The sequence below is a fragment of the Giraffa tippelskirchi genome, chromosome 5, assembly GCF_054371585.1.
Source record: "Giraffa tippelskirchi isolate mGirTip1 chromosome 5, T2T-mGirTip1v1.2.pri, whole genome shotgun sequence".
In the NCBI taxonomy this organism is placed as follows: Eukaryota; Metazoa; Chordata; class Mammalia; order Artiodactyla; family Giraffidae; genus Giraffa; species Giraffa tippelskirchi.
The window spans coordinates 54,664,058-54,674,437 of NC_137279.1; the positions used below are offsets into that span (position 1 = coordinate 54,664,058).

The window sequence follows — 10,380 nt, forward strand, 5'->3', positions numbered from 1 at the left end:
TCCCTCTCATTTGATAACAGTCCATGTTTTCAGATGATAGTATCATGGGAAGTAATAGCCTTCCAGTCCTTATCACTTGACCCTAGGCTTACAAACCATTGAAATCAAGTTAAAACACATCTTTATGATGATAAATTCATTAATGTCAGTAACCAAACTCACTGTTTGCTTGTATTTATAACTTCAAGAAATTATTCTCGGAGCTTTACCGCCACATGATACTCTGTGTTTTGATTGGCTCGATCTGATTTCTTTCAGCTCTAAAACAAATTCTCTACATTGAGACAGCCTCATTGCTAACCACAAAAAGATATTTCATTTATAAGCGGGTTGTATTTCTGCGCGTGTGCCTTACTTTTGCACAATGGTTATATAGTGCTTGAGTTGCAGCAAGGGAAACCATTTTACTCTTATTTTCATTCAACTACATCACATGAGAAAAAGAAGATTCTATTAATACTATGTCTCTAAGGTCAAAACTTCAAGAGAGTCCTTGATCAGAGATGTATTTGCAAAATAGCCTGCTCCTGGCACTCTGACTAGAGGCAGAATTTGTTGTTGTTGTTTAGTTGCTAAGTCGTGTCCGACTCTTTTGCAACCCCATGGACTGTAGCCCATCAGGCTCCTCTGTCCATGGGATTTCCCAGGTAAGAGTACCAGAGTGGGTTGCCGTTTCCTTCTTTGAGGGAGGATCTTCCTGACCCAGGGATCGAACCCACATCTCCTACATTGGCAGATGAGCCATCAGGAAAGTCGATAAATTAACCTAATTCTAGCAAATAAGATACAATGGCAAAACTGTAATGGAATTAGCAGAAATATTTCCATTCACTTGATGGAATGTGAATACATGATAATGTATTATTTGGAAGAGGTTTGGTATTTTTCTGTGGTATTGGATGTGCAAATGCAACAAGCTCCTCTCTAACTCCACCTTGACTTGATTTGTTTTTCCGTATACATGCCTGATAGTCTCAAAGAAGTTATAATACATCCATGTGAAGTGACCCATATCATAATGGGCCCAAGTGATGGATGGTAAAGTGGGTCTGACCAGGGAAATCTGGATTAGAAAACCTAATACTATAGGATAACCTTAAAGTTCAAAAGCTACAGATGGATCCTTCTATGGACATACAAATGATGAACATCCAAACATTATATTTTAATTTATTTAGGGGATGCATATTATTGAGTTATTTATATTCTTCAGTTCATAGCACATTATCATCAGTGATCTCAGCAAAATCTTTCCTCTTTATGTTTTATTTCATTCAGTCAATAAATATTTATGAAGTAGATGCTATTTGCCAGATACTATTCTAGGCAGTGGAGCTATAACCATGAACAAAACAAAGCAAAACAAAATCTTTGCTCTTGTGGTATTTACTTTCTAGCAGGGTTAGACAGACATTAAATAATAAAATAGTAAATTATGCAGTATGATAGAAAGTGGTGCATGGTATGGAAAACTTGATAGAGTACTTCCCAAATAAGATGTAAACAAATGCAAATTCTAAGATCTGAGTGCTGGAGAGGCAGGAAACTTAGCTTCCAATTGCAACCACAGAATTGGTTACATAAGAAAGTGCTTAATTCCTAGGACAGAAGAACATAAAAGAGAACAAGTGAATACAAAGGTAGAAACTTGTAAAGACATGTTCTGTTTCAGCAATTTTTAGAGTTCCAAAATATTTTAGCACTACATCTCACCCAGCTCTTCAATAATCTTAAAAGGATATTGCTTAATTGCTGTCTACAGTTACTTTTAGATAATCTTAGAAGGGCATTGCTTAATCACTGACTATAGTTACTATCTTTTATACCATAATGTAATTTTTTTTCTGTTCTGAAAACCAGACAACTTTAACCAGATCTTAAACTTAAACTCCAGACCACCCTGCCAAACATGAAAAAGACCCATTTCAACTATTGCTAAATGCAATGCTGACAGAAATGCAGAATGGAAAGCCTTTTTTTCATGGCCTCTACTCCAAATTAAGGTGCCCCCTATGTCTCCAGCATGCCTGGGAACCAACACTCATTCGAAGATCCTATCTTATCTGTCTCCCCCACTACCTGTGAATTCCTTGAAAGCAGGAACTGTGTTTTATTTGTTTTGGATAATTTGGAATCTAGCTCAGTGCTGGCATATAATGATCAATTTTAAAATATTTAAAGAATGAGTATTAAAGACAGAATATTAAAAAGCAGATACATTACTTTGCCAACAAAGGTCCACCTAGTCAAAGCTCTGGTTTTTCCAGTAGTCATCTATGGATGTGAGAGTTGGACCATAAAGAAGGCTGAGCGCTGAAGAATTGATGCTTTTGAACTGTGGTGTTAGAGAAGACTCTTGAGAGTTGGCCTATAAGTAGATCAAACCAGTCAATCCTAAAGGAAATACACCCTGAATATTCACTGAAAGGACTGATGCTGAAGCTGAAGCTCCAATACTTTGTCCACCTGATGCGAAGAGCCGACTCATTAGAAAAGACCCTGATGCTGGGAAAGATTGAAGGCAGGAGGAGAAAGGATGACAAAGGAGGAGAAGGGGACAACAGAGGAGGAGATGGTTGGACGGCATTACTGACTCAGTGGGCATGAGTTTGAGCAAGCTCTGGGAGATGGTGAAGGATAGGGCAGCCTTGCGCGCTGCCATCCATAGGGTTGCAAAGAGTCGGACATAACTGAACAACAACAAAAAAGAATGAACAAATGTACATTTTATAATGGTACTGGGCTTGTTTTCATAGTGATATGTTATGTTACTGAAGGAGTTGCTTAAGAGTTGAAATTTCTTGTTAAAAATAGAAATACACAAATATTTTATATGGCCTCTGCATATCAGATCTTTAAATCTCTGGTTTTTAAAGGTGATGCTTTTCATAGTTTGCTCTTGGAGTCCATGCCTGTCTGGTCTTTCTTGGTCAGCTGTAAACAGGAAAGAGCTTCATCCTCAGTGTCGGACCCTACCTGATGACTGACTCACTCCTGGCTGATGCTGGCGACTCATTTACATCAGTGTGTGTTTGTGCATTGAGGTGAGATGAAAAGGAAGTGAGGTGAGGGTGGAAGGGGAAGATGTGAAATTAGTCTGGCTGTATGGGATGTGACTGGGGTGATCTAAAGGTGTCTCTCTGTCCACCAAGGTATTGTCTGCTTGGTTCATATAAATGAACTTCTGGTTAGAGTCTATAGGAGATGCCATGGTATGCCATCCACATCTTCCCTTCAGGAACTGCCTTGTCCAAGATTATAACCCTTTGTGGGCTGTCCATACCCAAGGGCTGATCAATGCGGGAGCAAAAGACCTGGCCCCTTGCCTCATTTGGGGCATCTCTGAATGGTCATTGACGCTTCAGAGTTCGCTGTGGGATTTGGATGAGACCTCTGTTGTCATTTAGTCACTAAATTGTGTCTGACTCTTTGCAATCCCATGGACTGAAGCCTGCCAGGTGCCTCTGTCCATGGGATTTTGCAGGCAAGAATGCTAGAGTGGGTTGCCATTTCCTACTTCAGGGGTCTTCCTGACCCAGGGATTGAACCCGTGTCTCTCACTTGGCAGGCAGATTCTTTATCACTGAACCACCTGGGAAGCCCTGGGTGAGATCTTTATTACAATAGTGTTACAATTGCACTTCTCTCCCTGATGAATCCTGCTTCCCTCGTATTCTTGCAGGTGTTATTCCTAAGACATTCCTCCCAAAACTTCCTGCCTGCAAATCTCCACCTCCATTTGTTTTCTTGGAAGCTTGTCCCATGAAAGAGCATCACTTCTATTCCAGAATCTCCCCCAAGTTAAAAGCTTGTTTCAAATTTTGGCCCTCTCAGCTGATGATCAGAATTCTTGTAAAGACCTTACCTGTCCCCTCCCACAGACAGTTGGATTCTACTCACCATACCTTTAGCAGATGGACCAGTAGACCATTTGAAAAATGTAAAACCATCACCTGTAAGTTTTTTAAAATGTAGTTTGCCTATAGGTTTTACCATTGAGCCCCTTTTAGTAACAAAATTGGCCAATCAAGCACTTTGGACACTGTGATTTGACCTGCTGTGTACCAGTTTGGGGTTTGATTGGCATTCTGGATTAACACAAATTATAACTGAATTTATAGTCATTTCCCCTTCACAATGACCACATCTACATTCCTTTGCTGAGCTCACAAGGATGGTAATATCTAACTTTCTCTACTACATTGCATTGACATGTATTCATATACAAAATAATATTAAAAAAAAATATTTTTATTATATTTACCTGACTTCACCAGGCCTTAGCCGTGGCATGTGAGACCTTCGATCTTTGTTGCTACATTCGTGATATCTTTTTTTCCTTTTAGTTGCAGCATAGGGGATCTAATTCTTTCAGCAGGGACCAAACCTGGGCAGTCTACGTTGGGAGCGTGGAGTCTTAGCCGCTGCACCACCAGAGAAGTCCCTCCGATATAATATTTTGATATAACCCAGTGTCTCTATCCTCCTTCCCATAGAGTGTTCCCAAGAAAAGATCTAGAAAGTTCTTACTCTGTTGTTTAGGATATGAAGCATGTGTTTTGTCATAGATAAATATATAAGAATGAGAGATCTAAGACATCATAGTTTTCACATAAATTGTTCTTGGTAAATAAATAAAATATTAGTTTAAGTCTTTTCACTTAAACACATTTTAGGAACTTATGAGACAGGATCACAAAGATAAATGTATAATATTTGTCACTGTATTCCTTTATATTAAGTAACATTAAAAAAAACAAAGGAAATCACTTAAAGGAGACTGGTTCTTCAATAGAAGACTGGATAAATAATATTATGGTACAACCATAAAAGCAGCCATGAAAAATATGACCTAAAAGTACATTTTATTAATATGAGTAAAAGTTCACATTGTAAAGCTGAAAGAAATCCGGGTTACTGAACAACATTAAAGACAATTCATTTACATAAAATATCAATATATCTGGTATGGACATATGCTGAAATAACTAGAAAGAAGGTCACTAACATGTTACCAATTATTTTTTCTTAGTGGTAGATTCAGAGTGACTTACACTTTTCAGAATTGCTTGAATTTTTATGATATATATTCAAGAAGAACAAAGTTATCTTACTCTGCACTTTTCTTCCTAACTATCCTCCCAACTCTTTTTTACATCCTCTCAAAAAAAGAGGAAGCAAAATTATGTTCATAGCAGCCAAAAGGTGGAAGCAACCCAACTGTCCTTCAATGGATGAACAGTAAACAAAATGTATATGTATGTATATGTAGTGGAATATTATTAAGCTTTAAAAATGAAGGAAAGTCTGACTCAAGCTACTGCATGTATGAACCTTAAAGATATTATGCTAAGTGAAATAAGCCAGTCACAAAAGAACAAATACTGTTTGATTCAACTTATTTCAACTACTTAGAGTGGTCAAATTCAGAGAGACAGAAAATAAACCAGTGGTTACCAGGAGCTGGGATGAGAGAAATAAGAAGGTATTGTTCAACGGGTGCAGAGCTTCAGTTTTGCAAGATGAAATGAGTTCTGGAGATGGATGGTGGTGACGGTTGCACAACATTGTGAATGTCCTTAATGCAACTGAACTGTATACTTAAGGATGGCTAGGATGGTAAATTTTATGTTATGTGTATTTTATCACAATTTTAAAAAATTAAATAATTTTAACAACAACAAAAAAAGAAGAGGATCTGAGTTTTACCATTTATATGTCTCTGGAGTATCCAAAGATGCTTAGAGCACCATATTTCTGGGGAGTGGAGGGGATAGGATGACCTTTGGTACCTCATGGAGGGAACATTTTATAGTATTCTTCTTAGTTACAGAGGAGACAGGAATAATGACAGGCTTGTGAAGTATATAAGAGGAGAAAAATACCCCTTATAAATCTTGTGATGATCACTCCCCACTTTGAACTACTATAGGATGATGGTCAAATTCAACATATTTACAGCTGCTCTAAGACTTTCTCTCTTTTTTTTTTTTTTTTTTAAGATTTCTTGATGTTGGTGATGTCTTTGGAGTTTACGCCCAAGGGACACATCTCACATTTAAGGAGACAGATGGGGGAAAATGGAGCATAAATAGCACCTTTTGTGGCAAAAGAAGAGAGAGGATCCAAAAACTGGATCTAAATACTAGAAAAATTGACTTTCTGATTCCAAATTCCAGGATCCTGGATTGTGGCAGAATGTGGCAGTCCTGGTGGTAGCAGAAACTAACCGTGTTCCTCTAGCAAGGACCTGCAGTTGCCCAGCAGAGCCCAGCTCACTGAAACACCAGCTTCTCTGATCCCTGCTTTTGCAAAGAGTCATCCAAGCGACCTTCTAGGTATTCACCCTCAAGAACAATTCCAACCTGCTCACCTGGAATGATTCTGGTTTCCCTGACTGATTGGTGCTTTCTGTTGCCTGGACCAGAGAAGAGAATGATCAGGCAATTTGCCTTCCTTTAGTGCTTTCACTGTGATAAGCACACCATGCTGGGATATCGCAGTCTTCACAGCAGAGGAGATCCAAATCGTTAATGCAGAGTCTTCAGAAGGCAATTACATCTGTTTTTATAAGAAGGAGGTCATTTGGTCAAGGTCAAGTGGTGTTGAAAGGCAAGCACTTTGAAGTCTAGTAGTCAAAAGTGTCTTAAAAAAAATTCTAGGTAGGAGCGAGAACAAACTGAAGAGGGATTTGGAGCTGGGCCACGCTGGAAAGCCTCTGCCATAATACCACAGTATTTTGATAATTCAAAAAGATACATGCACCCATTGTTCATAGGAGCATTGTTTACAATAGGGAAGACATGGAAACAACCTAAATGTCCACTAACAGGTGAATAGATAGGAACTTACCTGGTGGTCCAGTTATTAAGACTCTGAACTCCCAATATAGGGGGTCACAAGTTCAACTGGGCACAAACTCCCAATACAGGGGGCACAAATCAGGGAATTAAGATCCCAAATGCTGCAGAGCAATGCCAAAAACAGGGGAAAAAAGATGAATGGATAAAGAAGGTATGGTGTATATATATATACATATATACTGGTTGATACTGGAGTGGGTAACCTTTCCCTTCTCCAAGGATCTTCCCAACTCAGGGATATAACCCAGGTCTCCTGCATGCATGCAGATTCTTTAACAGCTGAGCTGCAAGGGAAGCACATATATATGTATACGTATACACACATACACGCACACAGTGGAATAGTAGCCATAGAAAAGAATGAAATAACGCTATTTGCAGCAACATGGATGGACCTAGAGATTGTCATACTAAGTGAAGTAAAAGTCAGACAGAGAAAGACAAATACCGTATGATGCTGGCAGGCTATGGTCCCTGGGGTCACAAAAAGTCAGACACAACTTAGCAGCTAAACAAGAGCATTCCATATAATGGAACCTAAAAAATGATACAAATAAACTTAAATACAAAACAATACATAGACATAGAAAACAAACTTACAGTTATCAAAGAGAAAAGGGGGGAGGGATAATTTAGGAGTTTGGAATTAAAATACACATGCTACTATATATAAAATAGATGAATAACAAGAACCTACCGTATAGCGCAGGGAATTATATCAATATGTTTTAATTATCTATAATGGAAAAGAATCTGAAAATTTATGTATTGCTATATATATAACTGAATCACTTTGCTGTACACCTGAAACTAATACAACATTGTAAATCAGCTATACTTCAATAAAAAAATTTAAATGATATTTTGAAGGCTTGAGAGAATTCTGACTGATCTGTAAAATTCATCTAACATGTTCTCACTATAGAGCTTAGGCTATGTCAACAAGGGGACCAGATGTTTAAGAACAACAAGCAAAGAAACTGGAATTTGTTAAATTAAACTTAAATTTGCCGTATCAGTTGCTCACTGAGAATTACCAAGTGGAGAAAATTTATGAAATAATGATGTAAATCTATGAAATTTTTGTTTTATTCACTTAATTCTGCTAAGTTTTTGATAGCCTTTCTGTAAATTTTGGACTCAGTCTCTGCTTCAGACTCTCTGACTCATGACTTGTTCATGAGTTCAGCTGCTACTTTACTTAATTCTCTTTTTTTCATAAAAATAAAAAATGTTCATTGCCTGTTCCATATCAAAGAGATTTTCTGCTATGCCTAAATGAGGAATATTTCTCTTAATAAAAAAATAGACATACATACGTACATACTTTCATATATATGTACATATACATATATATATATAAAGTATAATTTGAGATTATGTTATCCCAACTGATTGCCAATACTGTCTGTTGTTAACTGTTTCTATCACTGTCTCTTTTTTCAGACGCAAGTTCCCATCAGCCTGACAGGAACAGTTAGTCCCATTTTAAATAGACTTACAGATCTCTTCAGAAGAAAGCTTGCTAAAGCCAGGCACTGTTGGAGAGGTCAAAGGTGAAGTTTCTCGTCCTTGGTTGAGGAGTATCCCCAGACACACAAACAGCAACAAATGCGCCAGGCAGGGGATGATAAAGGTCAAAGGCACAGCAGAGAAAGAGATCCCCACCCCTGCAGGGACTCAGAAAAGGCCTAAGGCAAGATGTGACATTGGAACTAAGTCCCCAAGGGTGGATAGGATTTCAATGAGCAGAGATGGAAAGAAGGGCATTCCAGACAGCTGGGAAGTATAAGCAAAAGAGAGGAAGCAGGAGCCAGGGCGTGTACAGGAACAGCTAATGGTTCAGTCTGGCCTGAATGCAGAATATGTGTTGGGAATCAGTGAGAAAAATGGCAAGAAAAATAGGGCAAGTTTGCAGATGACCCATCAACCGGTTATGAAGAGAATGAGGACTCTCGAGTGCTTTTAGGAAAGGAATACTGAAATATGACTGAAATATGAAAATGAATTGACTGCTTCATACCATGTTTATTAAGAAGCTAGGATATGAGAAAGATGACTGGCAACTTAGAATGAGTTCCCATCCAAGCCCTGAGCAGAAGGAGGCTGTCCTTCACATGAGTGCAAGGATCTGCTACCTGAGATGTGTGCCTCTATCATGGGGCAGAGCTACGAACCCACTCTGATCACAAATCTGTTGTCATTTGTTCTACCTCCAGGCTCACTGAACAATCTTACCATGTCATTTTTACAATGCTTCTTCATTGCCTGTAAAAGAAAACCCAGGGACTGCCCTAGTGGGCTAGTGGTTAAGAATTCGCCTGCCAATGCAGAGGACATGGGTTTGATCCCTGGTCCAGGAAGATCCCACATGCTGAGGAACAACTAAGTCTGCACACTCGTGTGCCAAAACTACTGAAGCCCACGCTCTAGAGCCCATGCTCTGCAGCAAGAGAAGCCACTGCAAGGAGTAAGCCTGCACATTGCAACTAGAGGGAAGCCCCTGCTCAGGGCAACTAGAGAAAGCCTGCACGTGGCAATGAAGATCCAGTGCAGCTAATGAAAAAATAATAATAATAAACATAGAGGTTTATTTGTCTTTCTGGGACAGTCTGAGTATGAACATTCCTGTATGGACAGGGAGGTCCCATGGTGGCAAGGTCCCAGGCTATTTCTACTCATGTTGCTCTTTCTTCTCAACACACATGCAGAACCTCTGAAGAAAAGAAAGTGTCAAAAACTAACAGATAAGTGAATATGTTACTCTCTTAAACAAGAATATGATATCATGAAAAGAAACAATCAGAAAACTATTAAAGGTCTTTTTTAATTGAAGCATAGTATTGATTTACAATCTTAGTTTAGGTGTTAAGTGTCAACATAGTGATTCAATATTTTTATATATTATACTCCATTTAAAGTTATTAAAAATAATGGCATGTTTCCCTGTGCTGTACAGTATATCCTTGTTGCTTATTTATTTCATGCATAGTAGCTGTGTTTCTTAATCCCTTATTCCTCCATGTCCCTTCCCTCTTCCTTCTCTTTATGGTTAATCAATAGTTTGTTTTCTAGATCTGTGAGTCTGTTTTTGTTTTATTATATACAGTCATTTATTTTTACCAGATTCCATATATAAATGGTAAAAGAGTATTTGTCTTTCGCCCTGATTTATTTCATTAAGCACGATACCTCCTAGGTCCATCAAATATGAAAAAACTTTGTCAATATAATAACTGGAAATAAAACCAAGAAAATCTCTTGGAAAAAATAGCAGAAGGACTGTCTGAAAGATCTGATTCAATGTCAGATGTATACAAATCTTAAGGAAAAATTGGACAGAGGAAATGAAGGGAAGAAAATCTTTAAAGGAGCAATACATTTAAAAAATTTTAAAGTTAAAGAAGGAATAGTTTTTTAGAGGGAAAATGTCCACTGACTACCAGGTCAACTGATGGGAACAATAAAAGCCTTCATACTTCAATCCAATGACATGAAATTTCGGGACAGCAAAGGC

At 38.2% G+C, this 10,380-nt stretch overlaps 1 long non-coding RNA gene across 1 annotated transcript; it reads left to right on the forward strand.

Moving 5' to 3' along the window:
* The first annotated feature begins 2,597 nt into the window (after positions 1-2,597).
* On the forward strand, positions 2,598-9,824 carry LOC145506700 (uncharacterized). The gene is made up of 3 exons (XR_014054192.1): positions 2,598-3,044; positions 6,003-6,832; positions 8,310-9,824. It is a non-coding gene; the product is annotated as an uncharacterized LOC145506700 (long non-coding RNA).
* Positions 9,825-10,380: the final 556 nt, after the last annotated feature.